The sequence below is a fragment of the Tachyglossus aculeatus genome, chromosome 3 (genome assembly GCF_015852505.1).
Source record: "Tachyglossus aculeatus isolate mTacAcu1 chromosome 3, mTacAcu1.pri, whole genome shotgun sequence".
NCBI classification, from domain to species: Eukaryota; Metazoa; Chordata; class Mammalia; order Monotremata; family Tachyglossidae; genus Tachyglossus; species Tachyglossus aculeatus.
The window spans coordinates 50,892,490-50,910,488 of NC_052068.1; the positions used below are offsets into that span (position 1 = coordinate 50,892,490).

General features: G+C 40.7%; 1 protein-coding gene and 1 non-coding gene across 4 annotated transcripts in view; one reads left to right on the plus strand and one right to left on the minus strand.

The window, feature by feature from the left end:
• The window catches only part of CABCOCO1 (ciliary associated calcium binding coiled-coil 1), a 182,450-nt gene that overhangs the window by 65,910 nt on the left and 98,541 nt on the right, over positions 1 to 17,999 (minus strand). The gene's annotated exons all lie outside the window — the stretch shown is intronic.
• LOC119926163 lies at positions 3,513 to 3,650 on the plus strand. The gene has a single exon (XR_005450065.1). It is a non-coding gene; the product is annotated as a small nucleolar RNA SNORA7 (small nucleolar RNA).

The following is a 17,999-nucleotide window of genomic DNA, read 5'->3' on the forward strand; positions in this document are numbered from 1 at the left end:
TCATCTCCCACCTCCACCCCCTCGCAAACACTGTTTCCCTAGCCTGGAACACCTTCCCACCTCCCACCACCTCCTTACTTTCAAAGTCCTCGTATATTCATTCATTCATTCAATCGTATTTACTGAGCACTTACTGTGTGCAGAGCACTGTACTAAGCACTTGGGAAGTACAAGTTGGAGTATATCCCACCGCTTTCTGGAAACCTTTCCTGAAAAATTCAGAACACTTAAATTGCACCCATGAAACACCTGCCCTTAGCATTTACATATTTTATTTCCCACTCTCAGCCCTTAATTATATATGTGGGTGTATGTATATATTTCTTTATTATTATATTTATATTGATGTCTTTTTATTTCCATTGATGTTTGTCTCCCCCACTCTAGACTGTGAGGTCATTGTGGACAGAGATTGTCACTCTTTATTGCAGTACTGTACTTTTCCCCAGCACTTAGTACAGTGCTCTGCACACAATAAGTGCTTAATAAATTAGATTGAACGAATGCATATGTTTAAATTTGGATTTGTTTTAAACGTTTGTTAAGCACTTACTATATGCCAGGCACTGTACTATGTGCTGGCATAGATACAAGCTAGTCAGGTTGGACACAGTCCAAGTCCCACATGTGGCTCACAGTCTTGATCCCCATTATACGGATGAGGTAACTGAGGCATGGAGAAGTTAAGTGAGTTGCTTAAGGTCACACTGCAGACAAGTGGTGGAGCTGGGATTACAACACAACTCCTGACTTCCAGGCCCATGCTCTAACCATTAGGCAGATGGCTTCTATTTTCTGATTTTCATTTGTATATTTAAATATTTCTTCTGCTACTTACTCCTGATAAGATATGCTTGAACTACTTCATGTTATTTCCTCTGATGTACTTCATTTGTAAATAGTTTTTATCTGATTCCCCTTTTAGACTGTGAACTCCTTGAAGGTAGATGTGTGTTGCTTCTACTGTACTCTTAGTGGAGGTTTGTACACCACAGGTCTTCAGTAAATATCTCTGATTGATTGACCTATTTGTTTGCATTCCACATCTTGCCCTAACATTTGCAGAGGGAAGCTTGCCTGATCAATGTAATTAAATGGATTTATTTTGACTCAAGACGATTTAAAAAATTAAATCTATCCTCATTATTTTTCTTCCAACTAGAGGTTTTCTTAGTGTGATTTTTGAGCTAAAATCTACCACTCCTTTGTTCGTGACACATAAATTGCTTTAACACATCCTTTTTCCCTGCTGTGCATATGATTAAGTAAGCAGAGGTTAAACAGAGCAATAAAGAATTTGGTGAATTCATTCTATTTTTGCTAACAATGCCATTTAGCTCCTGCGTTTCAGGTTATGAGTGTGTTGGAATCCATTATCTTTCTTCTGAAATTTCTTGAGACTTGTATCTGTACTGAAAAAGTAACTCCTTTAGTTTAGAATGTTTCTTGGCATTTTAAGATTGTGATATACTTGATATAGATGTTGGCCTAGTCTGTGCAGGGTGGATGTTTCTAAAGGCCTTTTCAGGAGAAATATCTGTTTCCAAATTTGGCTTTCCTCCATGCAATCTAACTTTCTAAGCTACCAAACATGTGGTAAAATGCTGGGTAGCCAATGGGAATGGTTTTGAAGCCACAAGATTTCCTGGATCCCAGTGCACCTGACTGTTTTTAAGTCTGCTTGTTAGATAGCATGGTTTAGCTGCCATCCCGTACTGTTAATTATTGGGAGGGATCCAGAGTCCAGGCAGACTGGTAGAAAGTGGGCAGCAGAGAATCACCCTTTACTACAGCATCGAATGTGGCATTTATTAAACACTCGCTATATGCTATGCATTGGGGTTGATATAGAAACAGTCCCACATGGGACACACAATCTATTTTATCCCCAGTTTACAGATGAGGAAACTGAAACCCAGAGAGAGTAAGTGCCTCGCCCAAGGTCATACAACAGGCCACCTGAAGAGCCTGGACTAGTACCTAGATCTCCTAACTCTCAGTCTCATGTCCTTTCCTCACTCTAGAGTGGCAATGGCTAAGTGGTAATCAAGGCCATGCAATAAGCACTTAATACAGTGCTCTGCACCTCTCTCGGGGTCACACCTGGAGGGTTTCCAGTACTCTGCCAGTCTCAGCTACAGAAGGGAGAGTCAAGACAAGGTTAGCTTGGGCAGTGGCTAGCAAGTGGTAGGGAACCTGCTACAAGTCAAAATTCACCCATGCTGGGCAGCAGCATCATGGGAGAGAGTCGAGGGTGTAGACTCAAGTTTACAAGGAGGCAATGGTAAACCACTTCCATATTTTTACCAAGAAAACTGGATGCACTACAAGAATGACTGCAGATGGAGAGCGGGGTGTTCTGGGAGAAATGTGTCCGTGGTGTCGCTAGGGGTCGGAAATGACTCGGCGGCATAAGACAAGACAGGGCTCTGCACTCAGTAAGCACTCAATAAATACTATTGAAAGAATGAATAGGCATACCCAAGAATATATTGCCCAGAAAGCACTCAATAAATATTATTGAATGAATGAATGAATAGGCATACACAAGCATATATTGTAGAGTAAGTGCTCAATAAATACTATTGAATGAATGAACAGGCACACCCAAGCATATACTCTCATGGTCAAAACCCCTAACTGGCTGGCCTTAGAGAAATATCATTCAACCATTTCAGATAAGTCAAGAGAAAAACAGCTGGTTACAAATAGCTTCATTGAACTGAAAATACAATTTACTATAATGGCACCGGTAAGAACTATGTAGATTCAAGACGCAAACCCTCAGTTGATCCAAACACAGTGCTTGGGAGAGTACAACAGAGTTGGTAGATGTGATTCCTTCCCACAAGGAGCTCATGGTCTACAGAGACCCTGTTGAAAGCTCCTTGGATAGATGTTCCTCTAGTTGCTGAATTGGGGGTTTGGATGCCCAGACTCCAAGATAAATAAGTCTCTGGATGCAGGTCACTCAAGGCATCCTGCTGCTACTGAAGGAATCCAGTGTAGCTCATCGACAACCCATATGATTGTTTACATTGCACCAAAATAAGCTGGATGTTTTATCATCTTGGGTGCAAATCTATGTGCCAAGCTCTTACACATTCAGTGAGTGCTAAGAAATCATAAAATTAGAATTAAGCCTTGATAATGTGAAGATGTGAAAATATTACCTGGTTAACAGCTGAGATATATTTGTAATCATAAGATTAATCCCCCACCTTCTCAGTTAGACCACCCAGCTGCCAACTCAGGATTCCTGTAGTTACGGTTTATATCTATCCCTTCACTTTTACTATGATATATGTGTCAATTTACGTCTACTTTCTCCACTGTTACATCAAAAATTCCTTCAGGATAGGGAATCAATTAATCAATCAGTGGTATTTATTGGATGCTTACTGTGTGCAGAACACTTTATTACAAGTCCAATGTGCCTGCTCCTCAAGGATTTTACAATCTAGTAGGGGAGGCAGACATTAAAATACATTACAGGTAGGATAAGCAACAGACTCCTCTAAGGACTGCACCCAGAGAGTTTTCTGTACTCTACCAGTCTCGGCTATGGGAGGGAGAGTCAAGCAGAGGCACACCCATTCCATTCCTAGCTTGGCCAGTGGCTAGCAAGTGGAAGGCAATCTGCTACAAGTCAAAACTCATCTGTGCTGGGCAGCAGTGACATGGGAGAGAGTTGAGGGTGGAAACTCAAGTTTACTACTTGGAAAAAGGCGATCGTAAACCACTTCCATATTTTTACCAAGAAAGGTCTATGGATACACTACCAGAACGATTGCAGATGGAGATGGGGCGTTCTGGGAGAGATGAGTCCATGGCATCGCTATGGGTCAAAGGCGACTCGACAGCATAAGACAAAACAAACAACAGAGTATAAGATGTACATAAGTGCTGTGGGAGTGGAAGAGATCCATATTTCTGTTGTATTGCATTCTTCTAAGTGCTTTAGTACAGTGCTCTGAACATAGTCTGTGCTCAATAAATATGATTAATTGACTGATTTGGATTTAAGCAGTTAGCTGAAGCAGAAGACAGGGAGAATAGAGATGAGTCAGAGAAGGCTCCCCAGTGGGCATATGATTTTAGTAGGATTGTGAAGATGGGGAGAATAGTGGTCTGCGGTTATTAAGGATGAAGGGGTTCCAGGCAGAAGGAACACTGTGAGAAAAGGGCTGATGCAAAATAGATGAAAACAAGGCCCTGTAAGTAGTTTGGTGTTTGAGGAGCAAAGGATAAGAGCTGGGTTATAGTGGTAGAATTCTCAAGGTAGGTCGGGGGAAGAGAGTTGATTAAGTGCCTTTAAGCTAATAGTAGGGAGTTTCTGCTTGATGTGAATGATGGGCAACCACTGGAGGCTTTTGAGAAGTGAGAAAACATATTTAGAATGATTTTTTAGAAAAACGATATGGGCAGCACAGCCCTGGGATTGTTAGAAACGAGACAGGGTGAGCAAAGAAGAGGCTGATGCAGTAGTCAAAACAGACTTTGATAAGTACTTGGACCAGTGTGGTAGTGGTTTGGGTAGAGAGGAAGGCATATATTCAGGAGATGTTGCGAAAGTAGAATCGATAGGTTTGGTGACGAACTGACTGTGGATGAATGAGAGAAACGTGTTGAGGATAAAGCCTAAGTTAAGAGCTTGTGAAACAGATAGGATGCTGGTGGTTAGCACTTAGAACAGTGCTTGGCACATTGTAAGTGCTTAACAAATGCTATTATTATTATTATTATTATTATTATTATTATTATTATTACATGAGTGATGGGAAAGTCTGGGGAGGATAGTTTGGGTGGGAAGATGAGAAGTTCTGTGGGACACCCAGGTAGAGGTGTCCTGAAGCCAGGAGAAAATATGAGACTGCAGAAGAGAGAGATCAGGGCTGAAGATAAAGATTTGGGAGTCATCAATATAGAGGTGGTAGTAGTTAAAGCTAAGAGAGAGAATGGGTTCTCCAAGAGAAAGGGTGTAAATGGAGAGAAAAGGGAAACCAGAACTAAGGTTAGAGGGACCCTCAAAGTTTGGAATTGGGAAGCAGAGGAGGAGCTAGTGGAAGAGATTGAGGAGAGATCAAAGAGGTAGGAGTAGAACCAGAAGTGAAATTAAGTTGAGATAGTATTTACAGGAGAAGTGTGTGGTCCATTCATTCATTCATTCATTCAGTCATATTTATTGAGCACTTACTGTGTGCAGAGCACTGTACTAAGCGCTTGGGAAGTACAAGTTGGCAACATATAGAGACGGTCCCTACCCAACAGTGGGCTCACAGTCTAGAAGGGGGAGACAGAGAACAAAACAAAACATATTAACAAAATAAAATAAGTAGAATAAATATGCACAAGTAAAATAAATAGAGTAATAAATATGTACAAACATATATACAGGTGCTGTGGGGAAGGGAAGGAGGTAAGGCTGGGGGGATGGAGAGGGGGGTGAGGGGGAGAGGAAGGAAGGGGCTCAGTCTGGGAAGGCCTCCTGGAGGAGGTGAGCTCTCAGTAGGGCCTTGAAGGGAGGAAGAGAGCTAGCTTGGGAGATGGGCAGAGGGAGGGCATTCCAGGCCAGGGGGATGACATGGGCTGGGGGTCGATGGCGGGACAGGCAAGAACGAGGCAAGGTGAGGAGATTAGCAGCAGAGGGTGCAGGGTGGGCTGTAGAAGGAGAGAAGGGAGGTGAGGTAGGAGGGGGCGAGGTAATGGAGAGCCTTGAAGCCCAGGGTGAGGAGTTTCTGCCTGATGCATAGGTTGATTGGTAGCCACTGGAGATTTTTCAGGAGGGGAGTAACATGCCCAGAGCGTTTCTGGACAAAGACAATCTGGGCAGTGGTATGAAGTATGGATTGAAGTGGGGAGAGACAGGAGGATGGGAGATCGGAGAGGAGGCTGGTCCATAGCGTCAATGGCCACTGACAGGTCTAGGAGGATTCGGATGGAATAGAGTCTGTTGGATTTGGCAAGGAGGAGGTTACTGGTTACCTTGAAGTGGGCTGTTTCAGTCGATTAGGGTGGGGGTAGACCAGACTGTGGGGGTCGAGGAAAGAGTTGGAAGAAAAGAATTGGGAACTTGAGGAGTTTGGGAAGCTCGTTATGGGCAGGGAGCACCTCTACTAATTCTGTTGTATTGCAGTATCTCAAGCTTTTAGTACAGTGCTCTGAATATAGTAAGTACTCAACAAATACCACTGATTGATTAAGATGGAGATGGGGCAGTAAATGGAGGGTGCAGTGGGGACTAGGGATAGGAAATATGTGGGCATTTTTGAAAGTAGTGGGGAAGGGAATGCATCTTTTCCTTCTTTTATATATGTTCTCCAAACACTTACTGTAACAATCAATCAGTTGAGTATACTGACTGTCTACTAAGTGCCTAGCCCTGTACTAAATACTTGAAAATATAGGTGAAATCTGGTGACCCTTCCCATAATAATAGTTCTGGCATTCATTAAGCATGTTACCATCTGAATAAGCACTATGATAAGCATTGCAACAGGTAGAAGAAAATCAGATCACACACAGTCCCTGTCACACATGATGCTCACAGTCTAATAAATAGGGAAAGCAGGCATCATTCACATTCTATGGAGGAGGAAATGAAGGCACAGAGAGGGTAAGTCTCTTACCCAAAGTCACACAGCAAGCTAGTAACAAAGTTGGGACTAGAAACTGGAATTTCCAACTCCCAGATCTATGCTTTTCCCACTAGGCCATGCCTACCAGTGGGTGCTCATTCAAGTCTGTTAATACTGATAGAACTTTAATGTGTATGAACTAAAAATGAAAACTAGAATATGAATAAACTAGTAAGTATACTTACTGTACATAACATTTCAATATGGGATTTTGTGGGGGGAATTATAGCTATTGAAACTGTTGAGAAGCAGCATTGGCATACTGGATAAAGCATAGGCCTGGGAGTCAGAAAGACCATGGTTCTAATCTCGACTCTGCCACTTGGCTGCTGTTGACCTTGGACAAATCACTTAACTTCTCTGTGCCTCAGTTACCTCTTCTGTAAAATGGGAATTGAGACTATGAGCCCTATGTGGGACAGGGACTGTAACCAACCTTGTAATGTGCATCTATCCCAATGCTTAGAACAGTGCCTGCCACATAATTAATATTATCATTAGTCACAGTGAGGTACTGTTTCTTAGTCTTCAGATAATGAAAGTTCTCCCAAGGACAGAATGAGAAAATCCTAGCCAGTATTTTTAGAAACTGAGTATTTTCTATGAAAACCTTTAGTTATATTATTTGTAAGGAAGAGATTAAACTGTTTCAACTTTATATTGCTCAAAATAATTGATCACAGATGACTAGAATGCAACTATTTTTAGTCCTGCAAATTAAACAGAAAGAATATTTGGAATTTCAACTAAAAGAAATTTTAAGTTATGCAGGTTTTGATTCTGAGGAACCCTTCGAGGAATATTCTACAAATGAAACTATAGAAATTGCTAGTGACATATTTTTGATAACAATTCGAGGCCAGTTTCTGATACCACTGATAAGTCTAAGAACATTTTCGCGGGTAACAATATTAGAACAGTTTACCCTAACAAGGGATGGCCACAAGTTTTTTTTCTAGCAAGGACTAATTATATTCTCAATATCATCTGGGTAACAATAAGATAACCATTTGTTTTCTGAACAGATTATTATTTCTTCATCCCACTCTTCCAGATTAGATCGCAAAAATCATTAGTAAGCAGGGGAGGATATGGAGGTGGAAGAGAAGAGAACATTATGAAATAATAACAAGGTTCATTTTTCTTACATGAACTGATGATAAAGGCTCCCAGAAGACCAGAATTTGGTGGCAAGGGTGCCTGATAGTGAACTTGATAGTGTTTTATAAACACACTGGCCATAGCAATTGGATTTAACAAATACGACCTTAGCTGAATTAAAACCCAAGCGAGATGTCTTTTATTACTTATCATTATATGAAGAGAAAGGGCTTGGCATTCATTTTAGTAAATGATGAATCACTGAATAAAAATTAATCATTACTATTACATATAATATTTATTAATAATGATAATAATAAGTGTATATCTTTATCCACAACCTTCTAGGGAAGATTTGACTTTGCCTGGAGTGGAATGGACTTGTAGGTCATGAAAAGTTTTCTACCCTTCTTTCATTGCAACCTTAAAAATCCCAATCAGCTTGTCTCTAATTTTTTTCTTTTCTCTTTCTCTCTCTCTCCCTCTCACTCTCCCTCCCCCAATTCCACCGTTTCTCCCTTAATAATGATAGTATTTGTTAAGCACTTACTATGTGCAAAGCAGTGTTTTAAGCGCTAGGGGGATACAATGTGATGAGGTTGTCCCACGTGGGACTCCCAATCTTAATCCCCATTTTACAGATGAGGTAACTGAGGCCCAGAGAAGTGAAGTGACTTGCCCAAAGTCACACAGCTGACAATTGGCGGAGCCGGGATTTGAAACCCATGACCTCTGACTCCAAAGCCTGTGCTCTTTCCGCTGAGCCACACCCTTCTCTTCTGGCTCACAGTCCTCTGCTTTAAACCATGGTTAAGTCTCCTTAATTGGAAAGAAACCCAACAAAAAAACCCACAAAACATTTCTTGACCCGACATCTCCCTTCCAGCTATTGCCCCATCACTCTTCTATTTTTGCTAAACTTTTCAAATATTCTGCTTGGACTTGTGATCTCCATTTAATTTCTCTAAGTCCAGTTAGTTCTTCCTCAATGAAAACTCAGATATTTGTTCTTTCTTCTTGCCCTTTTAACTATAGCTTTTTTTTACAAGGCCAAATAATTTCACAATGGAATACTGCAACAGTTTCCTAGGGGCAGAATGAGAACAGTCAAATGAAGAGGGTAGGTCACAAAACAGTATTGAAAGGGTCTTTGAAGCCCTTATCCTCACCCACGAGACTACTGATTGAGGGATTCTCAGGGAAATTTCTTGACATCATCTCCAGGATCCCCTGCAACACTCTTCATCTATTTTCATGAGTCAAACCTTACATTCACAGTGAGTGGTTTGCCCTTTAAATACCCATGCCATGCTTTGTTCCAATAAATATATCCATCAGTGCTATTCAATGAATGCTTACAGTGTGCAGAGCACTGCACTAAACACTTAGGAGAGGACACAAAATCAGGGTTGGTAAACATGTTCCCTGCCTATAAGGAGGTCACAGTTTATAACTCCCAATCTCTCCACTGCCCTCTGTTCTCCCCTCCCATCCCACCTCAACATGGCTCAGTGTATTTTACTTCATGCAACTCTGGGCTATGACACTAAAACCATGTTTCATTCATTAGCAAAAACCTAATGATGCCTTGGACGAAAATTTTTCTTTTCATAGATGTGTCTGATTATACCTCTTTCCCTTTATTATTACTGAAGGGCAAATAAAAAAAACAGACTATTAAATAGAAATGCAGAAAAAGGGCTGATTATTTTTTTGGAGTCACCAATTATGTTTTTCAACTGCAAGAGTCTTCTGAAGTGTGAATAATTTTACATTCCTCAAAAAATTTACCAGTGATAACAAAAACGAACAAAGGCAAAATTTCCCCTGTGCCTCCACCTCCCCCATCTCTTGTCCCTAGTGACCTGGCCATCTACTTTATTGAGAAAATTGAATCCATGAGCGTGATCTCCCTAAAATCTCCCTTGAACCTTTCCAGTCCTTCCCTCCTCCTGCTACTTCTTCAACTCTCCCAACTTCCCCAACAGTATCACAAGAGGAAGTCTCCTGCCTTCTCTCAAAATCCACCACCTCCACAAGTGCATCTGATCCCAACCCTTCTTACTTATTAAAGCACTTGCCCCCTCCCTTTTTCACTCCCTTACCACCATCTTCAACTGCTCGCTCTGTAATGGCATTTCCCTCACTGCTTTCAAACATACCCATGTCTCTTCGATCCTAAAAAACCCTTCCTTTACCCCACAACTCCCTCCAGTTATCACTCCATCTCCTTCCTAGCATTCCTTTCCAAACTATAGAAACAAGTTGTCTACACCACTGCCTCAAGTTACTCTCCTCTAATTCTCTTCTTAACTCCCCTCCAATCTGGCTTTCATCTCCGTCAGTCCACAGAAATCAATTTCTCAAAGATCACCAAAGATCTCATTCTTGCCCAAGCCAATGGCTTCTACTCCATCCTAATCCTCCCTGACCACTCAGCTGCCTTTGACACCATCCACCACCCCTTTCTCCTAAAAACATCCAGCCTCGGCTTCACTGACACTGTCCTCTCCTGGTTCTCCTCCCATCTCTCTGGCTGCTCATTCTCAGTCTCTTTCATGGGATCCTCCTCTGCCTCCCAACCTCAAACTGTGAGAGTCTATCAAGGCTCAGTTCTGGGTCCCCTTCTATTCTCCATCTATACCCACTCCATTGGAGAATTCATTTGCTTCTATGGATTCAAAAACCACCTCTATGAAGACGATTCCCAAATCTACATCTTCAGCCCTGATCTCTCTTCCTGTCCCGCTGAAACCTCAAACTCAACATATCTGAAACAGAACTCCTTATCTTCCCACCCTAAACCTGTCCTGCCCCTGATTTTCTCATCACTTTAGATAGCACCACCATCCTTCCTGTCTCTCAAGCCTGTAACTTTGGCATTATCCTTGACTCTTCTCTCTCATTCAAACCACATATTCAATCTATCACTGAATTCTGTCAGTTCAGCATTGCTAAAATCTGGCCCTTTCTTCTCCATCCAAACTGCTACTATGTTAATACAAGTATTTATCCTATCCCACCTTGATTATTTTATCAACTTCCTTGCTGACCTCCCAGCCTCCTCTCTTTCCCCACTCCAGTCCTTACTTCATTCTGCTGCTTGGATCATTTTTCTACAAAAACATTCAGTTCATGTTTCTCCACTCCTCAAGAACCTTCAGTGGTCGCCCAACCACCTTGCATCAAAGAAAAACTCCTTTTCTTTGTCTTTAAAGCACTCAATCACCATGCACCCTCTTACCTCACTTAACTACTTTCCTATTAGAACCCAGGCTGCACACTTCACCCTTCTAATTCCCAGCTACTCTCTGCACCTCAATCTCATCTATCTCACCACTGATTTCTCCCCCATGTCCTGCCTCTGACTTGGAATGCCCTCCCTCTTCATATCTACCAGATAATTACTCTCTTCACCTCCAGAGCTTTATATATGAAGGAACATCTTCTCCAAGAGGCCTTCCCTGAGCCCTTATTTTCTCATTTCCTCTTTTCCCACTCCCGTCTCCATTGCTCTACTTTGCTCCCTTTATTCACCCCTACTCAGACCCATAGCACTTATGTACATATCCATAATTTAATCATATTAATGTCTGTCCCCCAACTAGACTGTAAACTCACAGGGCACAGGGACTGTGTCTACCATCTTTGACGTACTGTACTCTCCCAAGCATTTAGTACACTGTTCTGCACTGTTTAGTACTGTTCTGCACACAGTAATGTTCAATAAATGCAACTGAATGATTGTTTCCCATTTAACTCTTGTTACTTGCTTTTAATTGGTTTAAACCAGTAAAACTGATATAAAGATATATTTTCTGAAGTAGAAAATACTGTACTTCTAGATGATTTGCCTATGTCACCTATGCCTTAGCAGGACTACGCGTGGCTCATACTTTTTCTTAAACCTCCACAGTAAGGCACTCTTCTGTGAAACTGGAATTAGTAGTAATTAGAGCAACCTAAGCTTCAGCGACCGGTTTCTTCGAACACCTCCATAAAACGACTGATACTCTCCAAATTTGAAGATGATGGTCTCCAGAAAACAAATATGGACATGCTTGGTTCTGGGTTAAACATAGTCCTTAGGAAAGAATGATTACAGATAATCAAATCTTTGTCCAGTGATATAGCCTCAACATAAATCTTTAATTAGAAAAAGTAACCTAAATAGGACGTTCAGTTTGAGTGTCCGGAAATGTGGACTCAGCACCTGAGAATTAAAATGACGATTTCTAGAATTTTTGAAGGAATATAAAAGACACACTAAGACATGTTTAATTTGGGGTTGCCATTTACAAAAAGCCACAAAAGCATCCAAAATATAATTGTGGAGGAAGAAATAGAATCAAAATGGGTCAGCTATATAACCTACGTGTTTCCCATGGTGTTTCTTTTAGCCCAAGAAGAGACCCTAAATTCATTGTGATGTGTGAGATACAGCTTGGGATTTGGGGATAATAAATATCTAACCTTGTCTTAGCTTTCGATTACTCCAGTGAAATGGCTTTAAGTTGTTTTCCATGAGACTAAGGCTTTGAACATTTTACATGGAAAAGTATTTATATGGATAATATTTCTTTATGGACCTTTCCCTGGGACTGTTAGGAATGAACATTATCTGTAGGAAAACATTATGTTAAAGCAAAGTTTCATTACATTTGTAAAGGCAAAAGGAGCAGGAGTTATGGAAATAGAGAAAATAATAGAGTCAAGGACCCTGGACAGATGTTGGTAAGCCAGCCTTATTAACCACTACATATGACTAAACCATTCCTTTTCATTGTTTCTCCAGAGATGAAATCTGCCATTTTGTGGGGAAAATAACTTTATAAAAAGAACATAAGCCTATTTTTGTATATTAGCTGTTGCATGGCAAACTACATTTTACACAGTGGCCAGAGCTTCACAGTGCAAACCTAAAGGCAGGTGGAAAAAATGTTATAGATTCTGCTGGATCTAAGGCTACTGGTATTTGAGCCAAGTAATTCTTATGGCAATTGACGTAGAAGGATTAAAAAAAAGCATTAAGTTGAAATTATGCTGATGGGGCTTTCATTTTGGTAAGATGGTATCCTTCTGCATGGATACTCTGGGAATCTGCCCAAATGAAAGTTGCTGTTTGAGGATAATGGAAGGTCTGTATTATAATGATAATAATAATATTGGTTTTTGTTAAGCACTTACTATGTGTAAAGCATTGTTCTAAGCACTGGAGGGATACAAGGTGATCAGGTTGTCCCACGTGGGGCTCACAGTCTAAATCCCCATTTTACAGATGAGGTAACTGAGGCTCAGAGAAGTTAAGTGACTTGCCCAAATTCTCACAGCTGACAGTTGGAGGAGCCGGGATTTGAACCCCTGACCTCTGGCTCCAAAGCCCGTGCTCTTTCCACGGACCCATGCTGCTGTATTGACCCCATTATCCTGTAGTTTACCCCCCTAGACAGTTACCCCACAAAGGAGATGGTTGTGGTGGGGGTGGGGGGAATATAATTACATGGGTGGCAATATGTGAAATGCAATGTATCAGAAAGGTGGAAACGCTGAAATCAGGAGAAAGTCATGAAGCAGCGTGTCCCTAAAATGCTGGTCCTTTTCTGAGAGTGGAATAAATCTGCTACAATTAGGTTGGCATAACATGATAGATTTGCCTTATGCAAGATTTTTTCTCTGGGAATAGCCTCCTTTTAAAAAAACCATGTTTGGTCTATGCAGGCACCACCAATATATATGTTATATATAAACTAATATTTGGCAAAGGCCAATTAATAGCTGCCATTATCCTGCCATAATAGTCTTTGAATTCAATTATTTTGGATAATTTACTCTGTCAGAGCTCCTGACAATTTAGAACAACTGAATGGAAAATACCTAAGCATATGAATAATATTGAGAAGAGGGATGTGCTGGTAATATCCATAGTCCTCTGGGACTGTGGAGGAAGAGATTGGCGGGGGCGGGAGGAGGGGGGTAGGGCTCTACAGTCAGCTGAAGTTGAGGAAAATGACTTAAGCTCCTATTTGACTCAGTGGACCAAGCTTGGCCACCTAGCTCAGTTTGCAGTGAAACAACCCTTGTCCCCATGGACAGTGATGTGGAGAAGAACCTTTTATATACACTCTCCTCTTATGCTGTCCAGTGGTTTCCAACCCATAGCGACACCATGGAAACATCTCTCCCAGAATGCCCCACCTCCATCTGCAATCGTTCTGGTATTGGTTTCACAGAGTTTTCTTGGTAAAAATATGGAAGTGGTTTACCATTGCCTCCTTCCACACAGTAAACCCTGAGTCTCTGCCCTTGACTCTCTCCCGTGCCACTGCTGCCGAGCACAGATGAGTTTTGACTTGTAGCAGTTTGCCTTCCACTCGCTAGCCAGTGCCCAAGCTAGAAATGGAATGGATAGGCCTCTGCATCATTCTCCCTCTCACAGTCGAGGCTGGTGGAGTACTGGAAGCTCTCCAGGTATGACACTGAGAGGGGACATGCTCCTCTATCACACAAATAATTCTCTTTCCTTTCCTTCCCTGCCCTGTTTCCCTTCCTTAGAATTTCCCCAATGGGAACTGAATTCCACTGGGAGGACCACGATTTAAAGAGCATGGAGAAGGGGTTCACTGGGCTGGGAACATGTCTACTAACTCTTTTATATTATACTCTCCCAAGCACTTAGTAAAGTGGTCTGCAAACAGTAAGTGCTAAATAAATACAGTTGATATTGTGTGTGTGTGTGTGTGTGTGTGAGAGAGAGAGAGAGTTTGACAGGTTTTTTTACTCATAACCCTGTTTTTCAGACTCCAAAAGACAAACTCTGTAACCGATGCTGATGGAAATTATGTTTATAGGCATTGATAAAATATGTCGCCTTCTTTACATATATATAGAGATGAATATGGGACTGGAGACAATTATCCACATATTAGCAATCAGAGAATGTATAACAAGCAGCTGATTGATATAGCCTAAATGAGTTTTTAAAAATACAGCCAACATTAATATTCAAAATTACATGTGTTTAAGAATTATGCTTGTGACTGACCAAAGTAGAAAATGGTTTAAATATTTATTTATTTAGAAAATATATAAAATAAATTAATTTGACCATATCAAGGCATTTGTTCTTTTGTTTTCCACCCATCAAATCTGCTCTCAATAGGTAGGAAAATAGTGATGCTGCTTGGAGAAATCCATGAAAGAAAATGTAGCTATTTCAAGATATTTTTTTCAGGAAGCATAAAATGCTGTATGTGGAAGAATGGAACTACTATCTGTGAACTCTGAAGCTCTCATACATATATTTTTATTAACATCAAGGAATTTATAATTTGTTTTTTCAATATTGAAAGAAAACTCAGTAAAATATTACAATAGACAAATGATCTGAGGGAGATAAGATAGTATTGGATTAATGCTGTTATGCATGCATTTGGTAGCTTGAATAAATCAAATGTTTAAGATGTAAAAATTCAAAGGAAGAAAACCAACCTTCTAAAAATTCTACCATTCCAATTTGACGAATGTATGAAAAACCTAATATGATTCTTTTTTCATTGAGCTCTTATAGTTGATTCAGATCAGTTGGCGTATGCCAATAAATAACAATCCATCAAAGGTTGAGCACTTACTGTGGGCAGAGCATTACTAAGCACTTGGGGGAGTACAAGGCGATAGAGTTGATAGACACATTCTCTGCCTATGAAAACCTTTTTTCTTAATGTCCAACATAAAAAAAAACCCAACTTCTGTCATAACTTTTTGAAATAGGAGTGCGGCAACAGACTCAAAAATACCAGTGGTTGAATAAAGCTAACTGCAAATTAGGTTTCAAGAACCTCAGTGACATTTGGGAGTAAATTAACTGAAATTATTTGAAATTATTTGAAATGAATCAGTGTATATAACTATAATCTGATGAGCCGACACTGCAAAATGACAAAATATATTGAAGACAGACTCTGTACTTTACAAACACGATTGCTGTTTAACACTTAACAGTTTTACTATATTCTTTAAAAAGAATTCAAAATCAATTTACAAGAACCTAGAAGATCACATGCCACTGTGGATAAAAACCCCATCGGGCTAATTCAATTTCTTTCTAAAACAGTGTGACAAACCGGGTGGACTGGGGAGAGCATGAGAAGTAATACATTGTTCCTTTAGAAAGCTTTCATTTCAGTTTGGCATGATATACTCTTCCTGAAATTGGAAACATATGCTATATATTATCATACCACCAAGAGGGCGCACAGTGAGTTGGAGGATAGTTTCCAACGAGGAGTTATTCATGGTTCAGTTTTAAGTCTAGGAAGATATCTGTAAGATTGGCCTCTGGGTTGAAGCTAGGTTCACTTAAAGATGACTTAGACTATGTTTTCTGACTTTGTCAAAGGCACTACTTTTGGAGAGTTGTTTGTAGGCAGGGGGCGGGGTCGAAAGGGCAGGATGGAATGAGTGAGAAAACCTCAAATGAAGGTGGTCAGTCAAGCAGTTGAGCTGATGATTGAATTCTGAGGGAGGGCTTGGAAGCTGATCCGGTCTGCATAAAGCAACCCCAAAACACCTCAGACACTTATGATGTTAGGTAGCTTAGGGCCCAAAATGGATGTATCTTCTCCCAAATTATCTTCCAAAACGGGTGGTCCAGGACAAACTCACCCGATGTGGTGTAGATGTGACTCGTTGAGAGGCCAAAGTGACACAGACCGCATAGACCGCTCTGAACAGGGGTCCATCAGAAAAGGGTTCTACGTTTTGAGTCAAAGTTTCAGAGTTGTTCCAGTCAGAGAGGTGGAATTGGTAACCGGAATCCCAGAACTCCTTCTCCTTCAAATCTGCCAAGTCTTAGCTCTCATACGTAATAATAATTATCGTATTTGTTAAGTGCATACTATGTTGCCAAGCACTGTTCTAAGCACTGGGGTAAATATAAGGTTATCAGTTTGTCCCACGTGGCGCTCACAATCTTAATCCCCATTTTACAGATGAGGTAACTGAGGCACAGAGAAGTGAAGTGACTTGCCCAAGGTCACAGCAGACAAGTGGTGAAATGGGATTAGAACCCATGACCTCTGACTCCCAAGCTCAGGCTTTTGCCACTAGGCCGTGCTGCTCCTCTTCCCATGCTTAAACACTTCCTCCTGAATAAATAATAATATACTTTTATATAATAATAATAAATAATAATGAATAAATAGAGAAGCAGCATGGCTCAGTGGAAAGAGCCCGTGCTTTGGAGTCAGAGGTCATGGGTTCAAATCCCGGCTCTGCAATTGTCAGCTATGTGACTTTGGGCAAGTCACTTAACTTCTCTGGGCCTCAGTTACCTCATCTGTAAAATGGGGATTAAGACTGTGAGCCCCCTGTGGGACAACCTGATCACCTTGTAACCTCCCCCAATGCTCTAGAACAGTGCTTGGCACATAGTAAGTGCTTAATAAATGCCATCATCATCATCATCATCATCCTTGACTAAAGCTTCCTCCCCATTCTAATCTGCCATACCACAACTCTCCCTATCTTCAAAGCCATCCTGAAATTCCACTTTCTCTAGGAAGCTTTCCCTGAACTTACACTACTCTAGATCATTTCATTCAGAGAGCAAGCAACAGCAGTTATTAATATATATCCATTTTAGCAGATACATGTATTTTCTATCTATTGTACTCTCTTGAGTGCTTAGTACAGTGCTCAGTTGAGACAACAATCAATACATAAATCAAATGTCTTTATTGTGCATCTACTTGATGCAGAGCACCGTACTGAGTGTTTGGGAGAGTACAACAGAGTAAGCAGACAATCCTTGCCCTAGGTGATCTTTCAAGTCTAGAGAGAAGGGAAAAATAGATGTACAGATGAAGATGCACTTAAATTGTAGGTTAAATCAATATGTACAGAAGTGCTATGGGTGGGTGTGAGTGTTGAATAACTGGAATCGAAGTGCTGAGGTGATAATTGAGGTTATTACCTGGGAAGAAGAAAAATGAATTGGCAAGTCCCCCAAAAATAATATTGATTAATTAGCCATTTCAGTTGTCTGTGCACAAAAGAGTGGGGATTCTCAATCAGTTGTGTCATTTTTTAATATGATCACAGCTAGATAAGTGAAATCTATGCAGTTTGATTTGCTAGCTATAATGAGAAAAACTTTGTTTCTTAAATAAATACAAAATAGTCAGAGAAACCATCAGGACCACAATAAACCTTAGGGAAAAAAATCAGTACTATTTCAGACAGAAATGGCATTCCTCCAAAAGT